The sequence below is a fragment of the Drosophila ananassae genome (genome assembly GCF_017639315.1).
Source record: "Drosophila ananassae strain 14024-0371.13 chromosome 4 unlocalized genomic scaffold, ASM1763931v2 tig00000061, whole genome shotgun sequence".
In the NCBI taxonomy this organism is placed as follows: domain Eukaryota; kingdom Metazoa; phylum Arthropoda; class Insecta; order Diptera; family Drosophilidae; genus Drosophila; species Drosophila ananassae.
Window position 1 is genome coordinate 3780163 of NW_025319038.1, and position 17313 is coordinate 3797475.

Here is a 17313-nt window from a genome sequence, read left to right on the forward strand (position 1 = left end):
GGCTCGATGTGTTCTTCAAATAGAGCTTAGAATTTTTTAGGATTCATTGTTACTAGACGAACCAAGAGGAACACAGAACAAGTTAGGGCAATAAAAATCTGTTTAACTTCAGGCCTGGCAAGCTATTACAGAACATTCGTAAAAAAAGACGCCTCAATTGCTATCCTCGCATCAGAAGATGTCATACAGACGTGTGTTACGTCCTTTTTTTCTTTGTTTCAGGTCGCAACAAATGCCGCAGCTAGCTCACAGAGGTTGTGGGTCATTCCACCGAATTTATATATCTGACTGCCCGAGCCCAGAAATAACACCGTTGCCTCTTTTTACCAAGAAGTTAGGAAACACTCCGGAAGTTAGGAAACACTCCAATTTCTTCATATGTGGGAAAGAAGAAGAAGTCTTAAGAAGTTTGTTATGCTATTACTAGTTTTTAATTGCAGCCGAATAAATAGGGGGGTTTCAATTAAGATTTTCAATACATTATTTGGATTCAATTTAACCCTAATCTATGCTCCAATCAATGCCAAATCACAACAAAAACATTACCAAGAGCTTGGGAGAGCCTAACCAAAGCGCATACGGTACAAATAATAATAAACCGCATGCGAAACGGGGAGACAAACAGAGACGAATACATGCTGGCGAATAACAACAGCTGCAGCTAAGCATATTATGATTATTTTACATGCATTTTTTGGTGGCTGCTTGGCCCAACATCCTCCCCCATTGAAGTGTGGGCCTTCAATGACACTTTTGGAAGGGGCAGCAGTCACATGAGTGCAATAGTTATTCTGTGTGTTGTCCTCCCTAGCACAGAGCGCCGACACATCCCGTGATAGTTCACCGCGTCCAGAAAACACCCAGCCAAATCGAGTGTTCTGAGCAATGGGAAGCCCGTAACCTAACTGGATTTGTCCAGCCGACAACAGGTCAAAGAATAAGCTGGCTCCAATCAGCAGGTCCACTCGCTGCGTTTTGTGGAAGTTGTTGGTCAGCCAGATCCATATTGCCAGGAATCTTCCAGCTCGAAGCATCTATGTGAAGGCTAGGCTAATAGTCCGTAAGGGGAGAAGCTACAACAGCCTCTATATACGTGCTAAGGCGGGATTTCATGCAAAAATTAACTATCTAAAATTATCTGAAATGATTATCATCTAAAATTAGATGCTCCATCCGTTTCAAACTCAGCGCCGGCAAAGATGAAGTTCAATCGCCAGCCACAACGAGATGAGGTGCACTTGTGAACCGGAATCCAATAAAGCTCGGCAAGGCAGGAAGGCCCCTGATCGACCACGAACGAGTACATTGGCAGTTGGCAGGACCACTAGCTCAGCATTGCGATCCTGGATCACAAAAGTGTTAATTGAGCGTGATGGGCTTGCAACAGCAACTGCACCGCACAGCAGCAACTGCGAGTGAAACCTGCCCACGAGGGTGCAACAGAATATGATGACGGTGATTGCACGTCGAGCAGCGGAAAGCTGAGCATCCGCGAGCGAGATGGCCATCCGCTAGACAAACAAGACAGCGAGTCAGACGCCGCACTTCGTCGTTCCGTTCCTCAATTGGCAAAGCAATTATTCTTGGACAAGAGGGAAGCTCGTGAGCCGAAACACCACACAGGGCGCATAGAGCAGGACTGGCGTTAATAACCATGCACGAAGATCGGTTATTGGAAGATCTACCTCGGCCTACCTCAGCCCGCATATGATCATTGAACTGATCCTGGCTCGACCACGCGAAGCTGCAGGATCTCATTAATGTGAGACTGAAATATTAACCGCCGATTACTAAAACGATTACACAATAGGTCCAGAGCTCTCACCGTCTCCAAGGCTGACTCCCGCAGGCATGAAATCAGCCACCGAAGCTTTTTCATTTTCGTTAAGTGAGAATGGCTGTCAATAGTGGTCTTAAAAAGGGCGTAGAAATCCGGCCAGTCGGCATAGCCGCCGCTGAATGTTGGCATCGGCAACTGTGGCAAGGAGTGGGCTGGCTTGTATGGCATAGGCGATACACTGGCGCCGTCGAGAAGTGTGGAGTGGGCAGCGATTCTCATGGAGCGCTTGGCAACCTCCACTTGAATGGTCGGGAATGGAACCGCACATCAATCGCCAGCTGCGAGAATCTCCAATACAGATCACTCCCGATCTCGATGAAATATGCTCCTCCAACTCTTCTTTAAGCGCGGTGAACCGCTCACGCAAACGCTTCTCCACTGACACCAGCGCCATAATGGTGCCATCCTCATGGTGCAGACTTCACCTTATGATGCAGCGCCTCCATCTTCTGGCAGGTCACCTCTGTTCTTCTCCGCAGAATTCTTTCCCGGGTTGCGGCAGCAGCTCCAATAGACTCAGCTTCAGACTCCATTATGCAATTAAAATGCAATAAAAAGCTCCCCAAAGCGCATGCGCTTCAAATAACAACAAAGCGCATGCGAAACTGGGAGACAAACGACAAGAATATTTGCTGATAATAACAGCTGCAGCTAAACATATTATCGTTATTATACAAGATTTTGATGGTGGCCGCTTGGCCAAACATTGAGGAAAACACTAATTTGAGTCTCCAATGTGGCCAATCCCAAATTCCATTAGGGAAAGCTTTGTTTTGCCGGCGCAATGTGTACATTCGGCAGAAATTTGGCAGAACAAATAAGATTGCCCATGGCGGAATCCCATGGAAATGGAATCCGTAGAAAGTCCCTACATTCTAGCTTAAAAGACACCAAAGTTATGCCAATTTCGATCATTCCGTTATATGGCAACTCCGGATGTTCGCTTCATGATATAGTCAGCCGATCCCGACCGTTCCAACTTATATACTGCCTGCAAATAAAAGATGGATGTAAAGTTTCAACTCGATAGCTTTAAAACTGAGAGACTAGTTTGCGTAGAAACAGACAGACGGACAGACGGTTAGACGGACATGCTTATATCGACTCAGGAGGTGATCCTGATCAAGAATATATATACTTTATAGGGTCGGAGATGTCTCCTTTACTGCGTTGCACACTTTTGACCAAAATTATAATACCCTCTGCAAGGGTATAAATATCGATTTTCATCATGTGTTAGGTCATAGTACATTACTTTTGGTAAAAATAATCATTACATACTGATTATATCCTATTTAAGAAAATTAAAGTCAGAAAGACAAATTTGGCTATAGCATTGCCAACCCCAATGCCGAATAAACAAAAACATAAAAAAATAAATGTTTATTATATAATATAATAATTTCATACGTATAATTAAGAGATCAATCTAATAACAAGAAAGAAGAAAAATATTTAAAATAGAAGATAAAAAATAAAAATTCTGGTCCACTAAACAATGAAATAAAAAACAATTTTTGTATACAAACATATTTTTGTAATACATGGTTACATGGTTAAAATATGGTTTAAAACCGATAAAATAAAAACAGTTTTGAAACGGAACTCATTGGAGTAACATCTATTTATTATTCGGGCTCCTATTAACAGTCGGTATGCTCGGTTAGTTGATCTTCCAAAATTCAAATAACTGTCATTCAGTCAGATAAGCTCGGGTCTCATGATATTATATAGCATTTCTTGGTAGACTTCAAGGCGATTGAAGAATCGGGTCGCGAATCGATTTTTATCGGGTCGCGAATCGAAGCTCTTCTCCTTAATTGCTTAATAGTGTAGACTTGCCGCATATGGTGGCAGAGTTCTAGGCTGTTCTGGATGTCAATATTACCATTAATGAGATAATATAAAAACATGATACCCAGCATCGTTCTACTGTTTTTTAGTGATGGTAAGTTAATCAATAAAAGTTTATTATGGTTGGAGGGAAGGTGAAGATTAGCATCCTATTTAAGTCCCAATGAAGTTTTTTTAAACAGACACACGATCCATACTGAAGAATCGGATGGACCAATGATGTATTAAAATTTTTGTTATGTACGGATCATTAAATTCTTTTGACCATCTCTTAATAATATCAACCCCACCCATTGCTTTTCTAGCCATAGTGGATATATGGTCGGTAAATTTAAGCTTAAAATCTAATAGGACATCCAGATCGTTAACGTGACTTAAACGTTCTATCGTACCCATATGTACCCTAGTGAGGGCTAGATCAATAAAATGACATGAGTTTACATTTCGAGCTTTAGGTTATTTGCTAAACACCAATTTTGAAATTTATCCAAACTGAATTGAAGCCTAGATTGAAGACAAAGCTTAACGTCATCAGCGTACATAAATACAAGTGAATCAGTGAAGGCAAGGGGAAAATCGTTAATAAATAATATAAAAAGTAAGAGTCCAAGATAGCTTCCTTGGGGTACACCAGATGGGACCCGGACTAAACGAGAGGTCTTTAAAAACGACATGTTGCGTTCCTTCAGATAAGTAGATCGTGTTGGCCGATGGACTCACTGGCAATACATCCAGAGGAAGGTCGGTAGGTAATGAAATAGCAGATACTTATCCAATGAATTTTCGAGAAAGTCCCATGATTCTAACAGCAGAATCAACAACATTATGGCATCTCCAATCGCTCCATTATATGGCAGCTATGGAATATAATATGGCATTTCTAATAGAATTCTCTAAAACGGATTAGTTGATGTTTTAATTTATTTTAGTCGGACAAAAATATATTACAACTGTTAAAATAAAGATAAAAAACTATTACCCTTTACAATTATTTAGATCTGTGCCGTCGCAATCCTCATTGTTAGAATCCAACTTATATCCCGGCTGACACTTACATTTATAGGCATCAAAGGTATTTTCACATATCTGGGCGCACAGATTTGGAATTTTTCCACAAATGTCATCTATAAAAATATTTTAAATAGTATTAAATAGCTATTAGAATGAAATTGCTTTGTTTTTGAAATTTGAATTAATATAATATTGAAACGCAAACATCAAGCTGTGACAAAACCAAAGCAAACAGTGTATTTTCAAAAAATGTTTGAAGGGTCAATGTGCATTTGATTATACTGATTGCCTAGCTAACGCAGAAACAGAAAGATGGAAAGACTATAAACTCTTTCTTGTGTTTCTTATATTTTAAATTTCGACAATTTTTTTATACCAAGCAGGCGTACCTACTGCTGCAAGCAGAATGCACATAAGGCACATTTGGCTAAGCTTATCCCTTCGACAAATAGCAATGATGTGCAATGAAATGAAACTAATTCCATGATCTATTTTCCTCCATGGTATATAAAACTAACATGTCAAAATGTGGAACCGCAAATCCGATCTTTGTGGACGGAGAGATTGATACGCTACATCGATCTTAATGAGGACAACTATTTCCTTGCTTGACGCAAAAAAATTGGACCAAACAATCCACGGCTCATTGCGAATAAAGTTATACGTCGGCTACTTCATGAAAGCCAGGTCTCTGACAGTGCCAAATTAATACAAAAAATGTACAGTAACACCCTAGAAACCCTTCATTGAAGGGACTAAGCATCAATGTATCCACATGGGATGCTTTTCTAGTGGACTTGCATACCGATAAGCATGACATGTGTAATAGGGGTTTTTTTAAGCAGAAAATTGGAAACTCAGTAGAAATACAGCCCCTACAAACAATGCTGAAATTCCTGGACCAAAGAATCAGAGTTTTGAGCTCAGGAAAGAAAACAGCATCATATAAAAAAAAGAGAGGAAGCATGGTGCTACTATTGCAAAATCGCGGGATATATAAATTTAACCTCCAGGTAACCTCCAAACAAAAATGTGAGTCAATTATTTTAAGACCAACCACAAATCAGATTTGATCACTAAACGACTAATATGGATGTCGTCACTACAACGTCACGATACAAGCACAATGCAAAGGATCAAAGGCATTGGAGGAAAATCAAGAATGAGCAGAGCAAACGTAACTATACTCGTTAAGTCTCTTTATGGGTATTTCAGCCAGTGCATAAAAGCCTAGAAGCACATTATAGCTGACCAACCAGCTCAACCACTTACTCATTGTGAATTTCAAATACCCAATGAATGTCCATTAGCGAATAGTTCAATAATTGGTCTACTAATCGGCACCAAGCACTTTTACTTTCAACTCCTTTCAAATCAGCAGAAAGTCGCAAAAGATTGTGCCATCTTTGCGGACGAACGCAATAAAGCGCGGCTCTGGTAATAACGAAGCGAGTCGTCTTCTCTAATTTATCACAAATCATCCACCCAATAGGATTATTTGTGCCAGTTGTCATAAAAGCAAAGATATTGAAACACCTTTGGCAATTGAAAATAGCTTGGGAAAATGAACTGCCCTTGGAACTTCAATCAAAATTGAATAACTATCGCTCTGACTTGCAATCTCAAAATATATAATTTGTTGGAACTTGTGCCAGCGTCAAATATCATAATTATTTCTATTTAAGTCTCTCAGTGTAACTAGCCGCAGCGGTCCACTAATTGCTTCTGCGCTTGGAGCTTCTGCGCAAGCTCTTAGGTTTATGACTTGTATATTCGGCATTGTTGGGATCGGCCGCTGCTGTTGTTTTGGGGTTAAATTGAAAGATGTATAATAATAATAAAAATTATTATTATAATAATAATAAAAATATTGAAATTGAATTGTGGAGTCTTTATTAATTCGTTCGCTATCAAACCCCGACGTGATCGCGCTCTAATTGATTTGTGATCATTAAAGTGCTTAAAGGAAACCTTGTAAAGGAAAACTTGTTGCTATTGTTTCCATTACATTGCACCTTGCTCAAAAACAAATTGCATAATAGAGTCTGGAGAAGTAGCTAGGGCCTCGGTTCCTGCAAGCAGGGAAAGGCTTTTGCGGCGAAGAGCAGAGGTGACCTACCAGGAGATGGAAGCCCTGCATAATAAGGTCAAGGCTGCAGTGCAGAAGGAAGATTTGACCATCATGGTACTGGAGCCGTTGGAAATTTTGTTGCGCAAGAAATTTACCACACTCCAGGATGAGTTAGAGCGATTGAGCTCTGTTAAAGTTGGGAGTGAATTATGCTGGAAGTTTTCCCAGCTTGCCGCTGATGTGCGCTTTGACATTCATGTGGGAATGGCAAAGCACTCCATGAGGGTACCTGCACACTCCTCTCGTCTCGACGGCACCAATGGTCCTACTGCTTCGTCAATGGCAGAACCAACCATAGCGGTGGTGAAGGTGCAGGATGGTCTGTTGGAAAATCGTCGCTCATGCAGTCAGGATTACCCGCTGGACCGCGACATCCAATGGGGTTCTCAGGTTTTTATATTGGAGTGAAACCTGAACAACGATCACGATAGCCAGGACGTGTCCAATTGCGTCTCATCAGTGCCCCTGCTATCCACCGCTCCCCCCGTGGTCGCTATTTCAACGTCGCATCTGGCAGTTGTCTGCGATGGATTTTCTGAAGCTGCTGTACTTAATCCCTCATCTGGCCCGGGATTATTGTCACCGTTGCCGATTAAGTCAGCGCCCAGGTCTGACTCCATTCTGGACTCTAGCCTAAACCCCTCCCAATGGGGGGAGGTCGTCCGCATCGCTGCTGCCGCCGTCTGCAGCTGCCAAGTTGGCTGCTGCTCCAGCCGTGAAGGCTCCCGATCCTGCAATCGAAAGGTGCGCCTACGCGCAATTTCGGAAAGAAGTTTCCTTCCACTCTCCCCACTCTATTGACGTCTGGCTCGAGCGCTCTCTGGATCTGGATGAACACGGCAGCCTGCAACTGAGAATTTTTGACCTTGAGATCATCAACAATATTATGTGATGAAGCTGTCCCATGCCCCTAAGGATTTTTTTTTGAATGATAGAATTCAACGTGGGGAGGATGTTGGGACTTGTGCCAGCATCAAATATCATAATTATTTCTATTTAAGTCTCTCAGTGTAACTAGCCGCAGCGGTCCACTAATTGCCCGTTATCAGCTGTTCCATATTCTTTGTTTCTTCCAGATTCGCATGCGCTTTGTTGTTCTTTTGTAGCGCATGCACTTTGGGAGCTTTGGTGCAGCTTCTGCGCAAGCTCTTAGGTTTATGCTCTTGTATATTCGGTTTTGTTGGGATCGGCCGCTGCAGTTGTTTTGGGGTTAAATTCACCCAATAAAAAATATTGAAATCGAATTGTGGAGTCTTTATTAATTCGGTCGCTATCAAAACGCTGATAGCTCAACATAATTCGTGGATAATTTTTTTGTGGACGCCTTAGAAAAATCCCATTGACAGCAATATACGAACGATGGATCAAGGGAGAACTGAAAAACAATGCCAGCACTAAGGACACAATCGCAGGAGAAGTATACTGACCCTGATTAATGAGTAAAATTATGGGAAATCTACCAGCCGAGAGAGTCAGGCTCGCCCGTTCTTTGACACTGGAGTAGATTACTGCGGCTCCATATGGATTTATCATAATATTCGAGGTCTGAACAAAGCCGAGGGAAGTGCCATACGATCCATTTTGATTAGACAATAATTTACAATAAAAATTAAAAACTTCAGCTTATGAACTGCCCTCTCAAATATCGCTTCAGAACTAGTCCTCATGACGGTGACCCTGACCCTTCCGTCCGCGCCGGCGTGAGTTTCGACGACCCTGGCGGTGATCCATTGTTGGGGCAGAGGATGAAGCAGAAGATGCGACCAGGACCAGATCGCCCCTCCTGACGGCCTCCTGCTCCCGATGCCACTTCGTAGCTGCCATCGTTGGACAATCGCTGCCAAAACGTTTGCATGATTGACGAGACAAGCCGCCATCGCCGCAAGCACGTTAGACCCTGCTGGTCCGGGGTCCGCGGTGCTGGTGGGGCGATGAGCGCCCCGCCTGTCAACCATTGTCCGGGGGTCAACGCCTCGCCATCGCTTGGGTCCTGACTGAGGGCGCTCAGGGGCCTCGAATTCATTACGGCTTCGACTCCTACGAGAACGGTCTGCAGCTCCTATGCGATCCACCTATTTTTATGATGCGTATTGTCGCAGTTCATCCGCTTCGTCCTCGATTTGCTGCTGCAGTGCCACGAATTAGTGACTCGCTACGACGAAGTTCGTCGCGTTGTCGCAGTGCACGATTTGCAGACATCCTCGGTGCCCAACGACCCTTGAAAAGCCAATAAAAAGGAATCAGTTGATAAATCAGATACTACTTCTAAATGAACTGCCTTGGACGCAAAATAAACAAAAAGGGCAATGTAGGACTTGTAGGGTGGCCTCGAGTTTTCAATGTTGCGTCAATAGGGCCACAGAAATCCACGCCACATATGGAGAATGGGCGGAGAGCACGGATTCGATCTAAGGGTAATTCTCCCATGATTTGAGTCATCAGATGAGGCTTGCATTTAAAACAGCGTATGCATGACCTTACTATCTGACTGCAGACTTCCTGCGCGTTTACTATCCAAACACGCGGTCGCAAGAGACTCACCAGTGCTCGTGGACCCACATGAAAATTGGACTCGTGCAAGTATCGGACATTGCTCTGGACAAATTGAGAGCTCTTCGTCAACAATACTGGAAACTTGGCATCGTACGATATAGGAGCATTAGCTAGTCGTCCCCCGACCCGCAACAATGAAAAAGTAAGCCCAGCCTGAGAAGCTTCATGGGCAAATGGACAAATTCGTTAGACTTGGGCTAAAAACCAGGTTTTTACAAATATTTGTAATTTCCTATTGATACTCATGCTCTTGAACTATCTGGACAATTTTATTAAAAGCTTCTTGATATTCGATAGGTTAAGGTACACTATCATAAGGAACTTCTGATTTTTTATACTTCTTTATAAAGCGATTTGCAGACATCCTCGGTGCCCAACGACCCTTGAAAAGCCAATAAAAAGGAATCAGTTGATAAATCAGATACTACTTCTAAATGAACTGCCTTGGACGCAAAATAAACAAAAAGGGCAATGTAGGACTTTTAGGGTGGCCTCGAGTTTTCAATGTTGCGTCAATAGGGCCACAGAAATCCACGCCACATATGGAGAATGGGCGGAGAGCACGGATTCGATCTAAGGGTAATTCTCCCATGATTTGAGTCATCAGATGAGGCTTGCATTTAAAACAGCGTATGCATGACCTTACTATCTGACTGCAGACTTCCTGCGCGTTTACTATCCAAACACGCGGTCGCAAGAGACTCACCAGTGCTCGTGGACCCACATGAAAATTGGACTCGTGCAAGTATCGGACATTGCTCTGGACAAATTGAGAGCTCTTCGTCAACAATACTGGAAACTTGGCATCGTACGATATAGGAGCATTAGCTAGTCGTCCCCCGACCCGCAACAATGAAAAAGTAAGCCCAGCCTGAGAAGCTTCATGGGCAAATGGACAAATTCGTTAGACTTGGGCTAAAAACCAGGTTTTTACAAATATTTGTAATTTCCTATTGATACTCATGCTCTTGAACTATCTGGACAATTTTATTAAAAGCTTCTTGATATTCGATAGGTTAAGGTACACTATCATAAGGAACTTCTGATTTTTTATAGTTCTTTATAAAGCGGAACATGTAAACGAACACTCGCAGCAGTTTTAAGTGAGAGGAAAATCCTTCTATCACTTCCAATAAATATGAAGTGGAGACTATTGCGGTTAATCCGATCGCATTCTTTTTTACCTCCACCTGCAAAATCTGCCGGGTTCTGTTTAGTTGGTACAGGGAGCGCCATCTAGACAGGACCTAATGAAATGTTGAATAACTCCTCCATTTTTTAGACCATTTTGGAAAATAAACAAGATTCATTTATGGTATAGAATGCCATTTATTGATAATTCACTCAAAATACAATATCGATCAAATGACTGCCTTCATGAAGCGGCCCTTTTTTGGGCATTTCGCAACATTTCGGGCGTAATAGCAGCAATTTCCGCTTTGATATTAGCTTTCAGTTGTTCAAAAGTCTTCGGTTTGCTGACATACACCTTACTCTTCAAGTAGCCCCACCGAAAAAAGTCCGGTGCCGTCAAATCCGGCGAACGAGGAGGCCACTCCCACATTTCTTACGATAGGCACGAATAGTTTTCACAATTGAACGATTGCTTTCGATGTACAGCTCTACAATTTCAGCCCGATTTTTTTCTGTGACTCGATCCATGTCTAAAATGGCATAGGCTGACGTTTCAGAATCTGGCTGGCTTGTCAAAATAGGCTGAAAAATGGCGTAGGCTGAATATTATTAAACATTTTAACAGGTCCTGTCTAGATGGCGCACCCTGTACATGCACCCACCACGTGCTATCCTCTGACCACTCTTGAATCTCAGCAACTCTATTTGACACGAACGACAACGACGATGGATGGGAACGTATTTTGCGGCAGAGGTCTGCGAGAAGGTGAGCGGCACATAACTCAAGACGGGGGAGCGCGGTTCTTTGCAAGCAATGATGTTCTTGCTACTCTACACTATTACAAAATACAACGAAAACGAGTCGTTTTGATGCGTACTGTAAGACATCCACTCAAAAATGTTTAATGGATTTGTTAATGGTGTGTTCAACAATTCAGAAAGAGCTGTACTCAACTCTTCTTCGGTTTCAGCTAAACCATTTCGCTGTGACCGGCTAGACCGCTAGGCTAGAGACCGGTTGTTGAGGAGTTGATGAATTCGCCATATATTTTTCCGATACTATCCAACCAAGGAGCATTTTTTGCAGTATGTTATGATTCGGACCTTGCTTTATTCGACGAAAGGACAAAAGTTCGAAAAATGACTCAGCTCCAATTAACATATCTATCCGCTGAGATTTATAAAAATATGGGTCTGCTAATGGCAAGTTCTTTGGTAGGGTCCAATCTTTCACGATCACAGACTGGTCAAGGTGATAGCCTGAAATTGTTTTTAAAATCCAAAAGTCGAACGGAAACTCGCTACCATTGATTCTCTACTTCACCACGGTGTGTATCTTTTTCTTTACTTGTAAATTGGATTGGCCAATTCCAAGCAAGTTGATTCACGATTCCTTTCTACGGATCTGTAAGCGTTGATCAAGATCTTCAGTAATAAAGTTAACTGGGTCAAGTAATGCTCCGGCCAATATGTGCTCACCATTTTTTGGTAATTTATTTACTGTAAATCGTCACTGTAAATCGATTTGACATCTAGTCGATTTGCACTTCGCTACGGTGTGACCTTTTCGCCGACAATTTAAACAGAGATGCTGACTTAACAAACTCAAACCTTTGAATTACAGCATGGCGAGCGTACGGACCTCTGGCCTACCATAGATCCTCAAACCTCTGGCCTACCATAGATCCTGCGGAGCGTAGGCACGCAGGTGTTTGGAGGCGAGTGGCGAACGCGACCGGGGGCGTGTCCTGTGCGGAAGGTAGGCCCTTCGTGCCCTGATCCGGCCGCTAAGCAGCGAGGAGCTGCTTGTTAACACGGATTAGGTGCCGGCCACGGCGAAAAATCCCAGCAAGCCAAAGGTTCCGAGGGCCCACGGCACCCATAAAGGAGGAGCAGCAACAGAAGAGGCGACGACGAGGGAGCAACGGCGACGACGAGGAAGCAGCAGCAACGACGAGGGAGCAGCAACGTCAGAAGAGCCGCGACGACGAGGGAGCGGCGGCGACGGACGAGCAGCGGCAGCAGAAGATCGGCGCAGAAGACGACGGCAACAACACAGGCCCCGCAACCAGAGTACGTAAGTCCGAACGAAGGGAACCGTGAGCCGTTTCGGTGCCAGGCACCAAGACCACACGACCTGCCGGGCGCAAGCTTTGGGAGGGAGTGTGTATTGGCACCAACCCGGAGCTGGGATCGGGGATCGACGGGAAGGGCGAGCGGTCGGTAGGCTGAGCCAAACAGCCCGTGAGATTCTCTTATTTTTGTAAAGTAAAGAAAATAAAGGGTATTTGATTGAAGCGAAGCATTCCGAGTTATTTCTGGGCTCGGCAATCACGTCGAATCTATAAATTCGGTGGAACGTACCCTCAACTTCTGTGAGCTAGTCGCGGCGTTTGTTGCGAACAAAATATAGCAAAAACAGTTCGTTACAAGTCGAATAAATCTATAGTCGTGGAACCGAGTATTGAAATATTTGGTCGCCAGTGATACCGAAAACAATATACCCAACCATATTGTAGGGCTTATCAGTATAGCTTTATCAGTGATTGTGGAATAATTTATGTGTCTTAATTTTGTTCACAGGCAATTGTTCACTTATATTGGCAATATTTTAATGAAATTTATATACAACTTTATTATTCACTTTAGCTCTACTATTTGGAAGTATGTATGCGCCAAGAATTGAAAGGAGGGTGCAATATTCCAGCACAAGACGGATTTTAATTTGTCTTTTCTCGACCTTCAATTGTTGGCACAAATACCTGCGGTTCTGAGTTCGGATCCTTTAATCCTACTGCCACTTTCCTGGTACAGTCAATGCAGGTGAAGAGGATGGGGATGACGATGACTCCTTTCAGTTAATAAGGTGCTGAATAAATCTTGCCAGTTGCCAGTTAAACAATAAAATTGTTGTTTCGCGACGCGGACTTTAAATTGTTTTCCCTTTTTTTTTGTTTATTGTTTTTAAAGTTCACATTACTACCGTCGCGAGCACCTCTTTTATTTTATTAAACCCTTGCAGAGGGTATTATAATTTTGGTCAGAAGTGTGCAACGCAGTGAAGGAGATATCTCCGACCCTATAAAGTCTATATATTCTTGATCAGGATAACCTCCTGAGTCGATATAAGCATGTCCGTCTTTCACTTTCGGGTATTGTTTTCCTTTCCTTTTTTATACCCTTGCAGAGGGTATTATAATTTTGGTCAAAAGTGTGCAACGCAGTGAAGGAGACATCTCCGACCCTATAAAGTATACAAATTCTTGATCAGGACCACCTCCTGAGTCGATATGAGCATGTCCATCTGTCCGTCTGCCTGTTTCTAAGCAAACTAGTTACCCCAAGTGGGAGAAGTTATGAAACACTCCTTTTCCTTCATATGTAGGAAAAATGTTGCACATCGACTGAATGTTTTTCTACTGACAAAAAATTTATGTTTTGCTATTACTAGATTTTAATAGCAGCCGAATGAATAGACGCGTTTCAATTAAGATTTTCAATACTTTATTTGGGTGCAGTTTAACCCTAATCTATGCTTCTCCAATCAATGCCAAATCACAACAAAAACAGAACCAAGAGCTTGCGCAGAAGCTCTACCAAAGCTTCCCAAAATAACAATAAAGCGCATACGAAACGGGGAGACAAAACAGACAAGAATACATGATGATGACAATAGCTGCAGATAAGCATAATATGATTACACAGGCTAACAGCAAAGAATCTCCACGCATAATTTCCCCTGCTTCATAACCTTTAAGCTCCCCTGAACCAAAGTTTAGAACAAACATAGGTTCTATCACCCACAGTTTCCGCGGTACACCTAAGAGAAGATGATCAAATTTTACCATATATTGAATTATGTAGGCCGTTTAATGGCGATGACCATCATTGTTTCCAGTACTTATCATTTTTAAAATGTATGTGTACGTCCGTAGAGCATTATGCGGCAACTACGTCAAACTTGAACTCACGGGAGTAACGGTAGGTCCCGATGTCGTATTCAAAGACCGTAAATAGTCTTGACTAAATTTACCTGGATTCTGCAAGGGACTTCTCGGGTTGACCAGACGCTTGCTGTAATCAGGCTGGAGTTGATGTGCTTGAAGTCCTGGGGTGGTTTTCCTCAAGTACCGGTGGTATGGTGGTTCGGCTTATTCCTTATCGGCCGGTCCTACTGGCGGTCCGTTTCACGGGAGCAACACTCGAAGTAGGTTAGGTAACGCGGGGTCTACTGGTGGTCCGTTTCACGGGAGCAACACTCGAAGTGGTAGGTAATGCGGGGCCTACTTGTGGTCCGTTTCACGGGAGCAACACTTGAAGTAGACTGGTATGCCGCGGATTCTACTTTTGGTCCGTTTACACTGGAGCCACGCGAAGTAGATAGGTTTAGAGAGTCCTACTTTGTGAATCGTTTTACACAGGATCACATGAAGTAGGTCAATTTTAAGTGCCGTAGTTTCAACACTGAGTAACGAGACTATTGACTCTGATCTCGCAACTGTCTTTATTTCAGAAGAACAATTCTTATATAAGATGCTAAATTATACATACTTAAATCTACGGAAGGTTAATGTTATGGACGTGCTCAATCTAATGTTAATGCCAGGGTCACCCACCTCTGAGTCTGCTCACGCAGATTGCTTGTTTATGCATTGCTAGCACATGCTTGGGTTTTACTTGGTTTTTGGTCAGTCGGTCATTCTTCTTGCTGATAATGCTAATTTCTGCTTCTGGCGCCGTCTACTAGTGCTGGGTTATTAGGTTATGCTTGTTACTAATAGGTTAGTGGGTTTGTATATTGCAACATGCTGATGCATATTGATTGGATTAGGTCTTGGCACTAGGTGCCAACATTCTCTTTCTTGAATTTCCTTGGTTACTGGCCCTTGCACTCTGTGCTCTTCAGTTGTGAGTTGGCAACCTTGGGATTGTGGTTTGGGGTCCGTCTGCGGCTCTCCTTGTTGATCTTGTCGTGGCTCGGTAGCTTCTTGTTGATCCGCAATGAATGGGGAACTATGTACTCTTCCGGATTTTACTATTTGCTCCTTGCCGATGCATGCAATCAAACTTTGTCGCGGCTCGTTAGCTTCCGGTGTCCAATCCGTCTTATTACCGACGACTTGTTCTGCCATGATATTAGGAGCTGATTCCGGTCGCACTGGCCCCATCACAATCCATCCAAGCGCGGTATTTTTTAGTAGTGGCTGTCCTTCTCCCAAATATGTCTGTTGTGGCCTCATAAGCTGGGAGATGATTTCGGCGCCCAACAACAGATCAATATTCTGGGGCTGCGTAAATTCAGGATCGGCTAAGCGCAACTGAGGTGAGATATTTCTTGGCGCTTGAATAGGGTGGGATGGTTGATTAGGCATTATTTCCGGTAGTACAACGACGTTGATTTGATCTTCGAAGTCAGTGGTTAATGATGATAGGGTCACCACAGCCCTTTTTCGTGATCTTTTAGTTGTTCCTCCCAGTAGTTATCCTTCCTTGAGTTTACGCTCTGCGGAGTCCTTAGTAAAGTTTTTTATTAGCCTTTGGATGGCTATGTTGCTTTCAATTTGCTCATCAATGAGCATTTGGATTACGGGGTCTGGGTCTGATTCTCATGGTTGCGATGGGATCCCCCCCTTTTTTTTATGATGAGTTAAATTGCGTTGCGGCTTATGTTCAGGTTGTGATCCTCTAGAAAAGGATCACGTCGGGGTCACCAAATGTTCGTCCGTAGAGCGATATGCGGTAACTACGTCAAACTTGAACTCGCGGGAGTAGCGGTAGGTCCCGCAGTCGTAGTCAAAGACCGTAAATAGTCTGGCTAAATTTACCTAGATTCTGCAAGGGACTGCTCGGGTAGAACAGGCGCTTGCAGTGATCAGGCTGATGTTGATATGGGGTGCTTGAAGTCCTGGGGTGGTTTTCCTCAAGTACCGGTGGTATGGTGGTTCGGCTTATTCCTTATCGGCCGGTCCTACTGGCGGTCCGTTTCACGGGAGCAACACTCGAAATAGACTGGTATGCCGCGGGATCTCCTCGTGTTCCGTTTCACGGGAGCAACACTCGAAGTGGTTAGGTAATGCGGGGTCTACATGTGGCCCGTTTCACGGGAGCAACACTTGAAGTAGACTGGTATGCCGCGGATTCTACTTATGGTCCGTTTACACTGGAGCCACGCGAAGTAGTAAGGTTTAGAAAGTCCTACTTTGTGAATCGTTTTACACAGGATCACATGAAGTAGGTCAATTTTAAGTGCCGTAGTTTCAACACTGAGTAACGAGACTATTTCTTATATAAGATGCTAAATTATACATACTTAAATCTACGGAAGGTCAATGTTATGGACGTGCTCAAACTAATGTTAATGCCAGGGTCACCCACCTCTGAGTCTACTGACGCAGATTGCTTGTTTATGCATTACTAGCACATGCTTGGGTTTTACTTGGATTTTGGTCAGTCGGTCATTCTTCTTGCTGATAATGCTGATTTCTGCAACATGCTGATGCATATTGATTGGATCAAATTACTAAGTGTGCATATAGGGTAGTAGGTCATGGCACTAGGTGCCAACAGTATGTGTAGCAACTAAAAATAAAAAATGGTATCTAGCAGTTACCATATCTTTGGAATACTCATCCAAAGTTGAAATCTCAGAATTTCTACATTAATTTTTGGTCTTCTATGATTTTTTTCCAAACATTTTCCCATGGAAGATTTTTATTTTCTTATTGAAATCAGTAGATCTTCCCATGTTTTAATTTTGGATTTAAGGAAAAACTCGAAATAATTTTATTGA